We start from the raw sequence: 18116 nt of genomic DNA on the forward strand, positions 1-18116 counted from the left end.
CACAATTCACAAACACAGAAAATAATTATTTTTTTGGTTTGGACTGGAGAGTACTTTTGGGGTTACAGCACCCTTTAACGGTCAAGCCAGCCGGCCCTTTACTTATGACACAGGCACTCGCTTGGCACTACTTTGTTGATGCACGTGCGGCTACTGCGCACACAATTCACAAACACAGAAAATAATTTTTTTTTTGGTTTGGACTGGAGTGTACTTTGGGGTTTACAGCACCCTTTAACGGTCAAGCCAGCTGGCCCTTTACTTATGACACAGGCGCACGCTTGGCACTACTTTGTTGATGCACGTGCGGCTACTGCGCACACAATTCACAAACACAGAAAATAATTTTTTATTTTGGTTTGGACTGGAGTGTACTTTGGGGGTTACAGCACCCTTTAACGGTCAAGCCAGCCGGCCCTTTACTTATGACACAGGCGCACGCTTGGCACTACTTTGTTGATGCACGTGCGGCTACTGCGCACACAATTCACAAACACAGAAAATAATTTTTTTTTTGGTTTGGACTGGAGTGTACTTTGGGGGTTACAGCACCCTTTAACGGTCAAGCCAGCCGGCCCTTTACTTATGACACAGGCGCACGCTTGGCACTACTTTGTTGATGCACCTGCTGCTACTGCGCACACAATTCACAAACACAGAAAATAATTTTTTTTTTGGTTTGGACTGGAGTGTACTTTGGGGGTTACAGCACCCTTTAACGGTCAAGCCAGCCGGCCCTTTACTTATGACACAGGCGCACGCTTGGCACTACTTTGTTGATGCACGTGCGGCTACTGCGCACACAATTCACAAACACAGAAAATAATTTTTTTTTGGTTTGGACTGGAGTGTACTTTGGGGGTTACAGCACCCTTTAACGGTCAAGCCAGACGGCCCTTTACTTATGACACAGACGCATGCTTGGCACTACTTTGTTGATGCACGTGCGGCTACTGCGCACACAATTCACAAACACAGAAAATAATATTTTTTTTGGTTTGGACTGGAGTGTACTTTGGGGGTTACAGCACCCTTTAACGGTCAAGCCAGCCGGCCCTTTACTTATGACACAGGCGCACGCATGGCACTACTTTGTTGATGCACGTGCGGCTACTGCGCACACAATTCACAAACACAGAAAATAATTTTTTTTTTGGTTTGGACTGGAGTGTACTTTGGGGGTTACAGCACCCTTTAACGGTCAAGCCAGCCGGCCCTTTACTTATGACACAAGCGCACGCTTGGCACTACTTTGTTGATGCACGTGCGGCTACTGCGCCCACAATTCACAAACACAGAAAATAATATTTTTTTTGGTTTGGACTGGAGTGTACTTTGGGGGTTACAGCACCCTTTAACGGTCAAGCCAGCCGGCCCTTTACTTATGACACAAGCGCACGCTTGGCACTACTTTGTTGATGCACGTGCGGCTACTGCGCACACAATTCACAAACACAGAAAATAATTTTTTTTTGGTTTGGACTGGAGTGTACTTTGGGGCTTACAGCACCCTTTAACGGTCAAGCCAGCCGGCCCTTTACTTATGACACAAGCGCACGCTTGGCACTACTTTGTTGATGCACGTGCGGCTACTGCGCACACAATTCACAAACACAGAAAATAATTTTTTTTTTGGTTTGGACTGGAGTGTACTTTGGGGGTTACAGCACCCTTTAACGGTCAAGCCAGCCGGCCCTTTACTTATGACACAGGCGCACGCTTGGCACTACTTTGTTGATGCACGTGCGGCTACTGCGCACACAATTCACAAACACAGAAAATAATTTTTTTTTTGGTTTGGACTGGAGTGTACTTTGGGGGTTACAGCACCCTTTAACGGTCAAGCCAGCCGGCCCTTTACTTATGACACAGGCGCATGCTTGGCACTACTTTGTTGATGCACATGCGGCTACTGCGCACACAATTCACAAACACAAAAAAAATATTATTTTTTTAGCACTTGGGGGGAGCACCCCTGATGGACAGAGCACCCCCTGGACAACACTACAGCACCCCTTTAGGACTGGGACACTGCACAGGACTTTGGAGTGGACACAGCCCCTATGGACAACTGACTGCACAACACAGTCCAGCCAGCCCCTATGGACTTTGAAGTAGTGGACACAGCCCCTATTAACAACAGCAGCACAGCACAACACAGCCAGCCCCTATGGACTTTGAAGTAGTGGACAACAGCAGCACAGCGCAGCACAGCACAGCACAACACAACACTACTCTGCACTACACTACACTACACTACACAGCCCAGCCAGCCCTAACTCCCACCCTCCCTCTTCACTGTCCACAGCCGAGTGAGAAAATGGCGCCGACGCGGGTACCTTATATAGGATCCAAAACCCGCGAGACTCGGAAGGCGGGAAGATGACGTTTTGCCTCGATTTCAGATCCGAGTCAGGCGGGAAAAGTCGAGCCTGACTCGGATCTGCCTCGGATCGGGGGGGCTCGGGGGGGTTCGGATTTCAGAAATCCGAACCGCTCACCCCTAAATAAAATACATTTTTATTCTTTATTACTCTGTTGTTCTGTGGAAGCCATAACATAAAGGTAAAAAGCATAGTATATGATATGTGTGCATTGAGTACTAAATATTTTATTTACTGAACAAAAAGACATTAAAAAAAAACCCAGTCAGAGGACTTCCGCTTCCGGTTGCGTGGCGTGAGCATCTCACTCACGGAGCTCCACCAATATCCCGACTATTTATACAGTTTAAAGGCTTTTTCTAGCCTCTATCGGGAATTCCCCTCCGTGGCTTACCTCTCCGAGTAGCTGGTATATGGAGAGATTCTTCCCTCCCGCGTCTGTGTACCCGCCGCTAAGCCGCTCCAACCACGACAAGAGAAACGCAGGGCTGGAGTCAATATGGCGCCGGACTCTGACAGCGAAGCTGCCTCTCCAGCACACAAAAAATCTGCGGCTGATGCTTATGATGCCCCGCAGGTAAGGAGAAGATCTACCTCCCCTGTATCATACAATGATGTGGTAGATGCTATTACAGCCACCATGGGACCTCTGCTCAAGCAGGCTGTCAGTGATATCACTGTACAATTGCAGCAATTAACACACAGAGTGGCAGACTCGGAAAACAGGATCGGATCACTTTCTCATCATATGGCTGAGGTTCAGGGATCTGTAATCTAGCTGGAAAAAGAAAATCTCCAGTTGAAAAATAAGATTGATGACCTAGAAAACAGGTCACAACGGAATAACTTGAGGTTAGTGGGCCTTCCTGAACCCGTCAAAGGCCAGGCACTAGCACAGTTTGTTCAGTCCACGCTCCCTTCCTTGCTGGGAATTACTGAAGAATGTAAAGATCTTATTGTGGAAAGAGTACACAGAATGGGCCCCTTTTCCAGAGCCACAGAGGCCAGACCTAGGGTCATCTTATTCAAGTGCTTAAATTATCTTCACAAAATAGCCTTTTGGGATGCATCACGGAAAAAAAGAAATATTACATGGGAGAGCCATAAGCTATTCCTCTTCCCGGATTTCTCAGTGGAGCTAACGCATGCTCGAAAGGCGTTTTCACCCATTTGCACTCAATTAATTAAAGATCGTAAGAAATTTGCTATGATATATCCTGCCAGATTGCGTATATTCGAAGGAGACTCCTTTGTGGATTTTACCAACTCAAAGGACGCGCAGGCATATTTCCAGGAAGTGGCTCAGGAACGTAACTGGGACATTTCGGATCCGACATCCTCACAACAGTCCTAAGGTCTGCAGTGTTCCTTCTCTTCAAGATTCCCTGTTATGCTACATTGGTGAGATGTCGCCATATACTGGACTTTATTCTAAGTTTTATGTGCAGATATGTGGCAGTTGTCTTCACTGCAACAAAAGTTCAGTTTATAGGTTAACTTGCCTTGATCCCTTTGTTGTATAGGTCCACCTATACGTGGTATATAGGTTTCGTTTACTTCTTTAAATTGGTGGCGGGAGATTATAGATTGCCTTAATTTGATCCCGTTAGTGGTTCATAATACAATATAAGCTACTCTTTATCTATGTCATGTTTGTTACTTACCATACTACCCCCTATACGGTTTATGCTATCGGGATATTAAGTCGGGGCTCAGCCCCGGAATTATTTTAGTTGTTGTTCTACTGTTTTTGATATAACAGGAAGTTCGAGGTTTAGGTATATTTACCTACCCTATTTTAGGGATGTTATTTGTATGCTTATTATTATTGTTGTTTCATATTACTTTGTACCCCTTGTCTATTTTTATTTGTTTTTCTCCCTTATGTTCTATCCTCTCCATTCCTTGCCCTCCCCTGGTCAATGCGGTCTTAAGTAAGTCTGAGATGAAGTATAGAAAAGCTCCTTTTTCCCCTTTCAAAGTTTCATGATGTCGCAGCTAAATATAGGTTCTTGGAACGTCGGGGGAATCAACTTCCCTGCCAAACGACGTCAAATTTTAATGTATCTGTCTAAACAAAATATAGATATAGCATTATTACAGGAAACCCATCTGACGGCTTCAGAAACATGTAAACTACAAATGATGCAATGGTGTTTAGTTGCTTCGGCTCCATTTACTTCAAAAAAGAGAGGTGTCGTTATATTGGCCAAACGTTACTTACAATTGAAGGTTTCTTCTATATACTCTGACCTGGAGGGCAGATATGTTGTAACTGAGTTATTATATAATAACATGCCTTTAGTAATATGTAATGTCTATGCCCCTAACATATATTCAAGACAATTTTTCCAAAAATTATTAGCCAAACTCATTACTCATAGTAATTCTAGGCTGATAGTAGGAGGAGACTTCAATCTAATTTCATCTCCATATCTTGATAAATCGAAGCCCACTTTTGCACCCTTCTCCTCTCCCTAAATTAGGGATTCCTCTTTTTGCTTCTAGATTGCAACTAATAGATGCTTGGAGAGTGTTAAATCCTACCGAAAAAGACTTTACTTGTGTCTAAGCCGCTCACAGTTCTTTATCTAGAATTGATTACCTGTTAGTATCCAAATCTATATTCCCACAAGTAATAGAAACCCATATAGTTCCTATTGTTATCTCAGACCATTCCTTAATTAGGATTAAGATTCACCTACATATTGATAAAGGTCCACATAAGTTATGGCGTTTCCCTTCTCACCTCCTGCGCTCCCCCAAATTCAAAAACAGAATTGAGGCGGTTTGGGAAGAATTTCGAATTAACAACTCCGAACACGCTGAAACGAATCCTCTCTTGTTTTGGCAGGCTGCTAAGTCAGTGATCAGAGGAGCCATTATTTCATATGTAGCAGATATACCTCATCATACCTAACTCTTCAGAATGCTCTTACCAATGCATATCAGGCATATACATCTAATCCTTCACCTAGTACCAAGGGTCAGTATCTTGTAGAAAAAATCCATTTTGAGGAATTTCTTAATGATATGGGAGATAAAGTTCTTTATGCTATTAATTATAAGTTCCATAAATTCGGGAACAAATCTGGGAGAATTCTCACTAATTTATTAAATGGTTCACGTCCTTCCATGTTAGTACATCCACTCAAGACTATTTCAGGTGCATTTACCTCCTCTGATAGCCAAATATCAGATATCATGCGAGATTTTTATAAATCCCTATATGCTTTTGATACGTCTCAGTTAGTCAATACTTCAGATAGTTCTGTTTCCAATGCTCATTGGCCCGAACTCCAATATCCATGTCTCACACCTGACCAATCTAATACAATACTGGCTCCGGTGACTGCGGCTGAAGTACTAAAGGTAATTCAGAATCTGAAACCATATAAAGCTCCTGGTCCGGACGGGCTAGGAAGTGACTTTTATAAATTGCTCTCATCTAGTATTGTAGATACCTTGGTATTAGTTTTGAATCATTTAATATCCGGTAATGCACCACCCTTATACTTTAATCATGCAATCATAAAGGTCCTTCCAAAATCAGGAAGAGATCTATCATCTCCGGCATCCTACAGGCCGATTTCCCTTTTAAACTCAGATTACAAAATCTTAACAAAAATATTGGCTGATAGGGTTAAATTGTTGTTGCCTAGTATAATACACCGAGACCAAATGGGCTTCATTTGGGGCAGGCATTCTGTCCTAAATGTGCGAAGAGTTTTGTCTGTGATTCAACATTTGCAGTGTACTGAGACCCCCGCTTCTGATCTAAACCTCATTCTTTCCCTAGACGCTGAAAAGGCCTTTGACCTTATCACCTGGCCCCACCTTCTAAATTCATTAAATAAATTCGGATTTCCTACTACTTTCTGTAATTTAATTTCCTCACTTTATGCTAACTCACAATCACAAGTATCTTGCAATGGTTTTCTGTCATCATCACCCTTCCCCATACTAAAAGGCACCAGACAGGGATGTCCACTATCCCCTCTTTTATTTGCCATTGCGATTGAACCCCTAGCCATAGCACTTAGATCTTCTACTGCATTCACGGGTATTTCTATAGGAGAGGTGACTCTTAAAGTGGCCCTCTATGCAGACGACATGTTATTATTTGTTTCCAACCCAGCTCACTCACTTTCCGCAATAATAGATCTGATTACTTCTTTCGGCACCTTTTCTGGATATAGAATTAATTTCGACAAATCCGAAATACTTCCGATTTCAGGTAATATAACACATTTGAAAGATATTCCTTTAGTGTAAACTTTCAAGCTTAATAAATCACAGATAAAATATTTAGGGGTGCAAATTCCTGCTACCTTACCAGACCTATATAAATTTAATTTTCCCCCTAAGTTTTCTCAGGTGTCTGCATTGCTTGGTAATTGGAAGCTCCTTCCGCTTTCTTTGCTGGGACGCATTGCGGTTATAAAGACGGTGATCTTTCCAAAAATATTTTATTTATTACAGATGCTTCCTATTGGTATTTGTAAATGAGACTTGCATCATATTCAAAAATTAATGTCTACATTTATATGGCAGAATAAAAAACCACGGATTGCTATAGCAAAATTATCTTTATCTAGACAGAAGGGTGGTGTGGGTTACCCTGACTTCTCAACGTACTCCTTGTCGATCTTTTTTAGGTATATTAGCGATTGGCTTCTTGACAGAGAGGTATATACTGACATGGAACTTGATGCAGCCATATTTTCGCCTTGTATTTTATCCCATATCATTTTTAAAGATACATATCTTGCTTGGAGAACCTTAAATAAAAGATTTCACAGACATTCTAACTCCTCACCCCATATTCCTCTCTGGGGCAACCCCTCCTTCCCACCAACTCTGACTAATGCAACTTTTCGAACCTGGCGTGCAAAAGGCTTATCTATTACAGCCAAAGTTTTTGATCCAGGAGGATCTTTACTAAGTTTCTCGGATCTTAGACAACAATTTAACTTACCAAACTCAAACTTTTATATGTACCTCCAAATGAGACATTTCATCTCGTCCATACCCCAGGCCATGCAAGAGGTTTCTTCGAAAGACCCTATAACTGTGCTGCTAAAAAATAATCTTAATATGCCATACAAAATTAAATATCTTTATACGATTTTGGTTGATCTGTCTCACAATACTCAGAGGAATAGAACATTATCCTTATGGAAATCGGATTGGTCTGATATGGGAGATGATGAGAATATATTTCTACACTACGACTCCACTCTCAAGATTTTAAGATCCTCTTATCTTCAAGAGGTTCACATTAGGACAGTATTTAGAGCTTATGTAGCACCTATTCAAAGACAACATTTTAATGTCTCATATACTGCAGAGTTTCCTAAGTGTCATATCTCAGTCGCAGGTTTTCTGCACTGTATGTGGACATGCAGGAAAATCAAAAAATTCTGGCATAAATTAATAAACTATATAAATTCCGTATGTTCACTCCTGTTAACTCCATACCCGAAAGCCTGCCTGTGGTCAGATTTTACGAACTGGGATCTGGGTACCAAAAAAAAGCAGTTGATCCCATTCCTCACGATTACAGTTACAGTAGCAAGGAAAGTAATTCTATGTCACTGGACAAAAAATGTCCTCTCCTTCAATCTCGGAAGTTAAACTAAAACTTCTCCAGCTCCTATATTTTGATAGGAGAGACACCTTTCCGGATGTCAATAGAGGAGCTAAAAATTTCTATTCTAAATGGTATTTTTATATAGAATCCTTAGATCCTCCATCTCGCACTCACATTCTAAAAAATTTTAAACACACAGAGTGGTTCTTGTCTAGACAACTCTTGGAGTCTACGCATGTAGAAGTGTAATATTCTCTCATCTCGTTTATGGAAATTAATATTAAGGACAGCTCATACATATTTACTTTGTCATTATTTGCTTATGTCTCTATTACTCCTGATATATAAATATCTGCAAATCTAAGATGGATGGATATTGGCTATTAACACTCATATAAATGTGATAAAACTATTTGAGGTGATCCTATGATGTTATACTATACCTGCAATAGATAGATAGATAGATCTATGTTACACCATGCCTCTAATAGATTGATAGATAGAGTTCTGTTATTGCCATTTATATGAAGCTATACATTTATATGAGATGATATCATGATGTTACAATATACTTGTGATCTCTAATCATGTACGTATGACCAGGCCCTTTCCCTCCTTCCCTACACCATTCCCTGTCTTGTCCATTGTATCCCCCCACTGTAGTCTTACTATTCTGTTTCATAATTATTATACAAGTTTGACCTCAGCTAGGTCATAAATAATATGTTATTATAATTGATTTATTCTATGTCTGTCATAAAACAAATGTGCAAGACATATACTAACTGATCTTCAGATATATATACAACTGTTTATAGCACTGTTTATTTGTAATGTTGATCATGTTTCAGCTCTATATCAGATGTTTCAAATTTGATGTCTTTTGAGCTTTTCGGTATACTGGCTTATACCTTAAGTATTATCATTTCATTGTATAATTCTTTTGAAAACTCTTAATAAAAACAGATTTAAACAAAAAAACCCAGTCAAATGTGCTTGTTGAGCCGTCCTGACAGATGCGTCGATGACTTTGTTCTCATGGTTTCTATCCACTGGGACTCGGGACCAACTTGTCTTACAGCGTTCAGAGAAGGAAGATCCCAGCTGTTCCTGATTATCCTGCAACGTCAGAGAGTCACCATACAGAACGTGTTGTGTAATGAATGTAATGGCAGGTTGCATACATGGAAAACACATAATATGTACTAAGCTCTGGAAAGTGATAAAGTGGAGAGTGATAAACTACCAGCCAATCAGCTCCTAACTGTCATGTCACAGACTGTGTTTGAAAAATGACAGATAGGATCTCATTGGTTGGTAGTTTATCACTCTCCCAATGTATCACTTTCCAGAGCTTAGTAGATCACCCCCATAGTATTATAACTAGAAATATACAGTAGCTACCCTTTCGTGCAATCCTGTTCAGGGGTTCCAATTAGGTGCCTAACGCGTTTCCCTGTATCAAACAGCTTCGTCAGAGCCTTTGACGAAGGTGTTTGATACAGGGAAATGCGTTAGGCACCTCCTTCTCTGAACATAGAACCCGGAGGACAGACCACAGCACGCTTTGGAGCTTTATCTCTAACATCAATCAATCCACTTGTCCTTAATCACTGAGCTGTAAGATCACAGGACTAATTGGAACCCCTGAACAGGATTGCACGAAGTTGCTTATATTTTCCAAGACACCAAGGGATACCACCTGTGCTAAGGAATACAGCCATCAATTGGACATTTCTACGGCTTCTGCCTACCTGCAGGTTAGGTTAAGACTATTCCAAGCTTTCCAGCATGCTATTTATCAGCCTTCCGAGGCATGCGCATACCATATATATGGTTTCTCTTGAACCTTTATTATTCAACCTTCATCATTTGGGTTTTTTATAACCAATCTATTGCCAATAATTTCCATGAAAGTCACATGTGTATGTGTTTTTTATGTATTTGTTTAGATATTAAAATCTTTTTTATATTTAATTTATCTGCCACTGCACTTACTGTATTTATTACCTTTTTTTACATATTATTTATAATTCATGGTATTTACTTATTTAATTGTTGATTTTTTAGATTGCGCTAATTTTTACATTTATCTATTTGTTATATCCAATCAGATGACCTCTGATTTCTGTTAGCAGCATCTTCATATTTACATTTCTGTGACATTTCTTCACGAGACTAATAGCGTAGTCCTTGCTTTTTCTTTTTATACTTTTTATTATTTATATTTATATCTTCTGGCAGCACACCTAAAGGTATTATTATTATTAATGGGTGGGGACAGACATAGCAGCTCCCCCTGCTGCATGCAGCAGGAATTGACTAGAAAGTTCCACAGTTCTGTTGCACTGATAAATTCCACCTTTATGCCTATACTGGTCCATGTGAAGTTAGGGCCTTATTCAGACCCGGTCGCAAGCGCTGAGCACTCGCAACCGGGTCGATGGTGGCCCAGAGTGCATGCGCACGACGGAGCCGGCTCCGACGTGCGCATGTGTGAGACCCGGATAGCGATGGGCAAATCATCGCTCCGGGTCTCGTAACAAAGGGGGCATGCTGTCGATGTTGAGTGACAGCACGCCCCCTTTGGTGGGCGGGATGGGGGGTGGCTGCCCAAACGGAGGCGTTCCCATGTGAACGCCTACCGTTTGAGGCCGGCCCCACTAACATCACAAGTGATGTCAGTGGATAGATTCCAGCTCTGTTAGAGCCGAAATCTCTCTTGGGCTTGCGGCAACGAGACCCTACCACAAGGGTCTCATCGCAAGCCCGATGGTCATGATGGTCTTGACCATCGCGTCCATCTTCCTGGCCACTCGCTATAGCTGTGGGTGGTCACCCACAGCTATGCGAGCGGCCAGGAGGCCGTTATAAGAAAAAAAAATGGACCGGCCCTGATTCAGAGCGAGCACTGTCAGAGCGTCCGGCTCTGAATCAGGGCCTCAGTCCTTAGTTCTTTTGGATGAATTTGACCCTAAAGTTCAATTTACCTCACACTTATAATAGTATAATAGTATGCCCTATATAAATCAGAAGTTCATAAAATATAGTCATTCAATTTCTATCTCATGCTCGCTGTCCCTCCTCAGACACAACTACTTGTGCTGGCATGCAAGAAAATTCATGGTCTGTCAGTGCATGCTGGCATTTGTAGTGCCACAAAATCTTACACCATGTTTATAATGACAGTATTGTCTTGTTCCCAAATGGTTTGGGATACCAAGCTTCTCAGCATTGGGGCTTAACTATCTAGATGCAGGGACATTTTTTTTTGCCACCCTCCTCCTCCTGGAGGATGGGACAAAATGCAGAGTACGACGGGCTGTTATTTCACACAGTAGCCGGCGGTTTTGGGGTTTGCAAATTGATACACATCAGATGCGGTTTGAGGGCCTGATTCAGCAAGGATCGCAAGTAAGAGATTGCACGTACCTGACCGCTGCGACAATATGCTAATGAATGCATACGCACGGCAATCGCAACACAAAATGCAGACGCCCAGCAATACATAAAGCCAGCCCACCTCCTTTTAATCTATGCTTGATCAGTATGCAGGCTAGCAAAAACATCGGTAACATCGAGAACCATTGAACCCATATGCACAACTGTGGTAGCCCTGTCCTGCCGCAGCTTCCTATGTACATCGAGACATACGGCGGTGTATGCCGCCGCATGAGCTTAAGTATGCACGCCCCTGTAACGCTGTTCAGACGCACAGGCGCGCCTGCGATCGCCCGACCACCCACAAACGGAACTTCCTGTCATTCAACATCGGAGGTCTCTCCGTGCTAACTGCATATGCCATGCAATCCCTTACTTGATCATAATGGCTGGTTTGTGCACGCACATTGAGACACACGCATGCGCAGAGACGCAACATTGGCCAACTGTGAGCAAATTCTTACTTGCGATCCTTGCTGAATCAGGCCCTGAGTCTTCAGGCAGCATAATAAGACCTGTGGTTTGGATCTGAAAGGTGCACCCGCAGAGTGACGGTTTACAAACCTCATATTGAGACTGTGGTTCATACTTGCCTACATTCAGCTCCGTCCTTCCGGAAGGGAGCTGAATGTCTCAGCACAGTGGGGGGGGTGGCCGGGTTATGATGCAGCAGTGGGGGCGGGGCCAAACAATGGCATCATCGTGGCTCTGCCCCTCTTCACAATGCTGAAAATATTGGCATTGGGAAGCAGGGGGCGGGGCCACGATGATGCGATTCAGCGCGAATCGCGTCACTGGCCCCCTCCTCTGTGGAGGTTTCCATAAGTAACATGGGGGTCAGGCGGCAGCTGGGAGGCTTGCCTGGCTTTCCGGGGGGTCGGGAGCGGCACCCGATATTCGGGAAGCTCCCGACCAAATCGGGAGGGTAGGCAAGCCTGCTGTGGTTTAGTAAGATTCCCGCAAAATCTCTTGTTGGGAGATACCAGACATCCTTCTCCCAAATTGCACATGGCTTGTTTGTATGTTTCCTAACATTCTTCTATTTCAGTCAATATTTTGCAGGCTTGCCTACCCTTGTGATTTGGCTGGGAGCCTCCCAATTTTTGGATGCCGCTCCCGGCCTCCCGGTAGCCAGCAACCCTCCCAACCTCCCCCCAGAATCAACTAAAAAAACCCGCAGCGAGGGTGCCGGTGAATCGTGTCATCATGGCCCCGCCCCCTGCTTCACAATGCCGAAAATAACAGCATTGTGAAGCGGGGGCGGGGTCACGATGACGGGATCATGTGCATCCTGAGGCACATATGGTAAATACGTTGCTGGGTTTAACGCACTGCACCGTTTAATGGTGATGTTTGCAGGTGTTATTAGAGCTAGTTCCCATTTTGTGAACCTAGCTGAGGAAACATGTCTGGTTTGGGCAGAATTCAGCAAAGCAGATACAGCATGGGGAGTATAAACAATCATATCATGGCCTAATACTACATCATCACTCTTACTGACCAATAGAGCAGTTGCTGCTACACTTCTTAAACACGTTGGGAGTGATCTTGCCACAGTGTCCAATTGTGCACTGTAGTATGCTACGGGCCTACTGGCATCACCATGTTTTTGTGTGAGGACACCTGCTGTGCAACCGTCAGCTTCCGTACAATATAAATCAAAAGGTTTTTCATAATCAGGTATTCCCAATGCAGGTGCTCTTGTCAGACTATCCTTAAGATTAAGGAAAGCCTGCTATGTTTCCTCAGTGTGTATGACACGATCGGGCTTTGAGGAAAAGACTAAGGCCCTCATTCAGAATGAATGAGGGCGGCAGCTTCATTTTTGAAGTGCTGCCTCCTGGTCATTAGTTAAGCTGTGGGTTACCACCCACAGCTTAACGACCGACCAGGTCGATGGTCGTGATTGTGATCACCATTGCGACCATCGGGGCTTGCGATGAGACCCTAAGGTTGGGTCTCGGCAACCACAAGCCCCAGGGAGCTTTCTGCTCTGATGGAGTAGGAAGCTCCCCACTGACATCACTGATGATGTCAGTGTGGCCGCCCACAAAACGATAGGCATTCCTTTAATAATGCCTCCATTTTGGAAAAAATTGACAGCCGCCCCTTTTGTAGCGAGCTCCGGAGCAAGAGAGTTTCTCTCTCACTCCGGGAGCTTGCGCACGTGCAGTGCGGCCACTGCGCGAGCGCAGGGCTACCCATCGACCCGGTTGTGAGCACATCGGTGCTCGTGACCGGGTCTGAATGATACCCTAAGTCCTGTAATGGTAAAGCCAAAATAGAAAAACCTGTGATCCACATTCTGCAGTATCCACACATTCCCAAGAAGGTATGGATTTGCTGTTGGTTCTGAGGCAGTGTCATGGTCTGTATGGCCTGGATTCTGTCAGTAGTCAGATGTCGTAATCCCTGTGTTAGACAGTGTCCTAAGTATTTAACCCTGGACTGGCATGGCTGTAACTTGTCCTTAGCAACCTTGTGTCCTGTTTGCGAGAGATGAAGCAATAAAAGTTTAGCATCATTTAAATGACATAAACGAATCAGAACACAACAACAAATCATCCACATATTGTATTAGAACAGATCCATTGGCAGGTTGAAAAGGTTGTAAACAGTTGTGTAAGGCCTGGGAGAAGATACTGGGGCTGTCTATGAAGCCCTGGGGCAATCGTGTCCATGTGTATTGTACCCCCCTGTATGTAAATGCAAATAGGTACTGACAGTCAGGATGAAGAGGGACAGAGAAGAAGGCAGAGCAGAGGTCAATGACAGTAAAATGGGTTGCATTTGGTGGGATCTGCATTAGAATGACAGCTGGATTCGGCACTACAGGGAATTGGCTCTCTACTACCTTATTAACCCCTCTAAGGTCCTGTACCAGCCTATAACCCCTCCCACCACTCTTCTTCACAGGAAAGATGGGACTGTTGGCTACACTCGCTGTACGGACTAAAATTCCCTGTTGTAATAACTGCTCAATTATGGGTAAACCCTTATCTCTACCTCCTGTTTTAGTGGGTACTGGGGAATTTTTGGAACTTGCCTACCACATTTTAGACTTACCATTACGGGAGCTACATTTGCCATCAACCCAGTGTCCTGTCCATCTTTGGTCCAAAGTGAACCAGGTATTTGAGATAACATCTTCTCTACCTGAGATGGATTCTTATCTGGAACAGTAGAGTGAAACATTAATCTTTGGGGAGTATCCAATATATCCCTCACCTCGTGCACAACTCTCTCTGGGATATCTAGAAATATACCATCAGTGGTACAATAAATGACACATCCCATTTTACATAACAAATCCCTTCCGAGTAGGTTAGTAGGGGCCGCTGCTGCCAGGAGAAAGGAATGCCTGGTATGCAATGGACCGATCGTAGCCTCTGCAGATTTGGTTAAAGGATAATGTTGCACTTTACCCATTACACCCATTGCTGGTACTGTTTTGCTGGTCACCTGTAAATTAGATGGAGATTTTATCACTGATCTGGTCGCCCCTGTGTCTACAAGAAAAGAATGTGTAGTACCAGCTACATCAACTATCATTACAGGTTCTTCTCTAGTACCCCCAGTTAACCTGACTGGCTGTAGACTACAGGTGTGACCTGACCCCTAGAGCTGACTATCTTCTTCCAGCATAGCATTCACTGCTGCGACGTGAGCAGGTGATGGCTGGAATTGTCCTGACTGCTGTGGGTGCCCCTTCTGTGGGTATCTCATGTGTTCCCTGGTTTGGCATTTCCCACTTTCTGGCCTTACAGAACTTACTTATGTGGTCCTCCTTGTTACATCTATACCACCTTCGTGGTTGACGTGTTGTGAAAGGTTGTTGTTGTGTGGGTTGGGGAATGAGGAAAGATTGTGTTTGTGTATAGGGATAAGGGTTTGGAGGTTGTGTGGGATGAGTGTATTGTGGCTGAGTGTGGTAAGAGTGCTGCGGTGTTATTTGCATTCCTTCCAGAGCTTGAATACTAACAGCCTTTAGTTTCTCTGCATTTCTCTCTTCCTAAAGATGTTTTTGTCATGTTCAGTTGCAGATTCCCTGAGTGGGTCTACCATAACTCCCCTCCAACCAGGAAGTGAGGTCTGATCCCTGGCCTTTAGAGTGTCTTTAAGACAATCCATAAGCACTGTGATTGTCATTTCCCTGTGATGGGTGTTGTCTTTTATGTCCTCTATACCTGTGTATTGAGTAATAGTCTGCAGCGCTCTGATAAAATAATCTGCTGCAGACTCACTCTCTTTCTGTTTAATCGTGAAGATTTTACTCCAGTTAACAATTAATGGGAAAAATACAGCCAATTGGGTAACAATATGGGTTATATCATCTTGATTACCATCATCAGTTATGGGACTATCTCCATCCAATACACAGGCCGTGATAAGCTTTTTCACGTTGGTATTGTGTGAAAGACAAGCCCGTAATACCACTCACCAATCTTTATTGGTTGGCTCATGAGCATTACCCAAATCCTTTACAAATCTCTGGCACTTTGCTAGTTCTTACCTAGGGTCAGGGAAATATGTCATTATGGAACGTAGTTCTGCTCTTGTCCATGGACAATGCGTCGCTACATGCCTTGTGGCCACTACACCATGTGCATCCGGATTCCCATTGGGAACGGTTATTGTCTGGATGGGATGGATGCCTGCCACACTGCTGCCTTTGACCTTACTACCTGTTTGAGGGTTCAGCCTACTGCTACTACGTATGGTATTAGTAATCTCCGCTACTGTTACAGCGGGTGTTAATACTTCCTGCACTGGTGGGGCTACCTCCATTTCTGGTACTAGCGGGGCAGCTATCTGTGCTTGCTGTGGTGGTCCATTTAACATTTGTGCAACATGAGAAAGAGCGGACATCCCAACAGGTTCATCATCTGCATCATAAACATGTTCCTTATAGTTACTTAGAAGAGGGTACAAGTTACTTGTTACATTTTTATGATTTTTGAGATCGACTGTACCTTCACCCCCATCTGCATAGGGTGGTGGTGGTGCGCGTGCACTACTAACATTACCTTCTGCAACGCTACCTTTCTGTGCGTGCGCACTACTTTGCAGTGCGCACGCAATGCTATTTGCGTGCATGCTCCCTTGCGTCATGTGTGCAACGCTAGTTTGCATCGCGTGCACACCACTAAGCCACATGTCCCCCTCGTGCTGCCACAACTTCAAGCAATCATTAAACTTTACCCTTTTCTTCAGAGACTTCACTAAACATATACTGTGTCTGAGATTGTTCAGAACCTCTGAATCAAAGCTACCAATCTTAGGAAAAGTTGTTCTACATTTCGTGGTCATTTTGACCCACATGTCGCAGTAGAGAATTTCGATTGGTGAACGTTTTTCAGTGAGCTACGTTCACGCACTCCCTCCCGTTATACACAGCAGACCCGCCTGGCGTTAGTCGGCTTGTATAACGAGGAGCAGAATAACCACCTATTGAAAATTATTCTACCTGCGATGATATTAACTCAAGCTTTCGTCGCTCGCTTCCTTTTGATTTTACTCCCACTGGTAGCATCTAGAATTTCCAATAACTCCTAACCTTGCCAGCAGTTTCACTCCCACGCAAACCACTTCACAATCACAGTTTATATAACCATGTGGTTCGATCACTTTGCCCAAAGAACCTTACTGGTCAATGGACTTTGTGATTAATGGGTGATGGACCAAGAAACCCCTTAGTTTCTCGATAACCACAATGTACCTGCTTTGTACACTGGCCCAGTAGTTTGTACCTACCGAGTTTATACTGAGGTTTAACAGACAGTAACCTCCACTATTTAGGCTTAACAGACAGTAGCCTTTACAATCACAACGTTTCAATTACATACACCTTTTCTGCGCAGAAAATAGAACCTTTTCCCTTAATATGGCAGTACAATAGAGAGGTTTAACAAGCAATCATGCTATGCATACAATGACCGTTTCAACACGTGGCAGCAATACAGGAAATATGTGTACGCTATTGTGCGACTTCCCCTTTTAACACAAAACTTTATCAACGAAGGAAAACAAACTTTTTCCTTCCTTGTCTCTGGATTCTAATCAGCGCTCCTTGAACTCACACAATAATGGATAGCGGTCTCTCAGCATAAAGTGGTAGCAGGTTTTCGAAGGCAATGCGTTCTTTCCTGCGTATGGCGCCTCCACCCTTTGCTGAGGGATCGATAATCATGTATTACCATGTAAATTGGCAGCATGATCACACTCTATGAGCCCCCAACTATGAATTCCTATTTAGCCTCTATACCCTAAAGTCGCTGTTTAGCGTTGTGTACATATATGAAATAATCGCTTTCCAGACTTTGAGTGTGGTTCTAAAGCACAAAAGTTATTATTCACATAAAAGCATATAGTTACACGCCTTGATCTATAATACAATTAGCGCAAAGGTTATACAAAATACAAGGTACAGTCGAAACATACGCATGCGATCTGGATCCAGATTTCCCGGCATCAACTATGCAACCTTCGTCAACAGAAAAAGAAAGATGACTAACTACCAGTTTTAGAGTGCTTGCATATAAACCCTTGCAGAGATAGGCAATACAATAGAACAAGTTGGCATAATCCCATTGGTTCTTCTTCCTGGTTCTTCTGTTACGATACAGTTCATAGGTCAGTTCGTATTGTTATAGTTCAGCCCTCCAACAGCTCTTTGTGTGTGTTTTCCCACAGAAGAA

Source organism: Taudactylus pleione, unplaced genomic scaffold (assembly GCF_031769625.1).
Source record: "Taudactylus pleione unplaced genomic scaffold, aTauple2 ptg000400l, whole genome shotgun sequence".
Classification (NCBI taxonomy): Eukaryota; Metazoa; Chordata; class Amphibia; order Anura; family Myobatrachidae; genus Taudactylus; species Taudactylus pleione.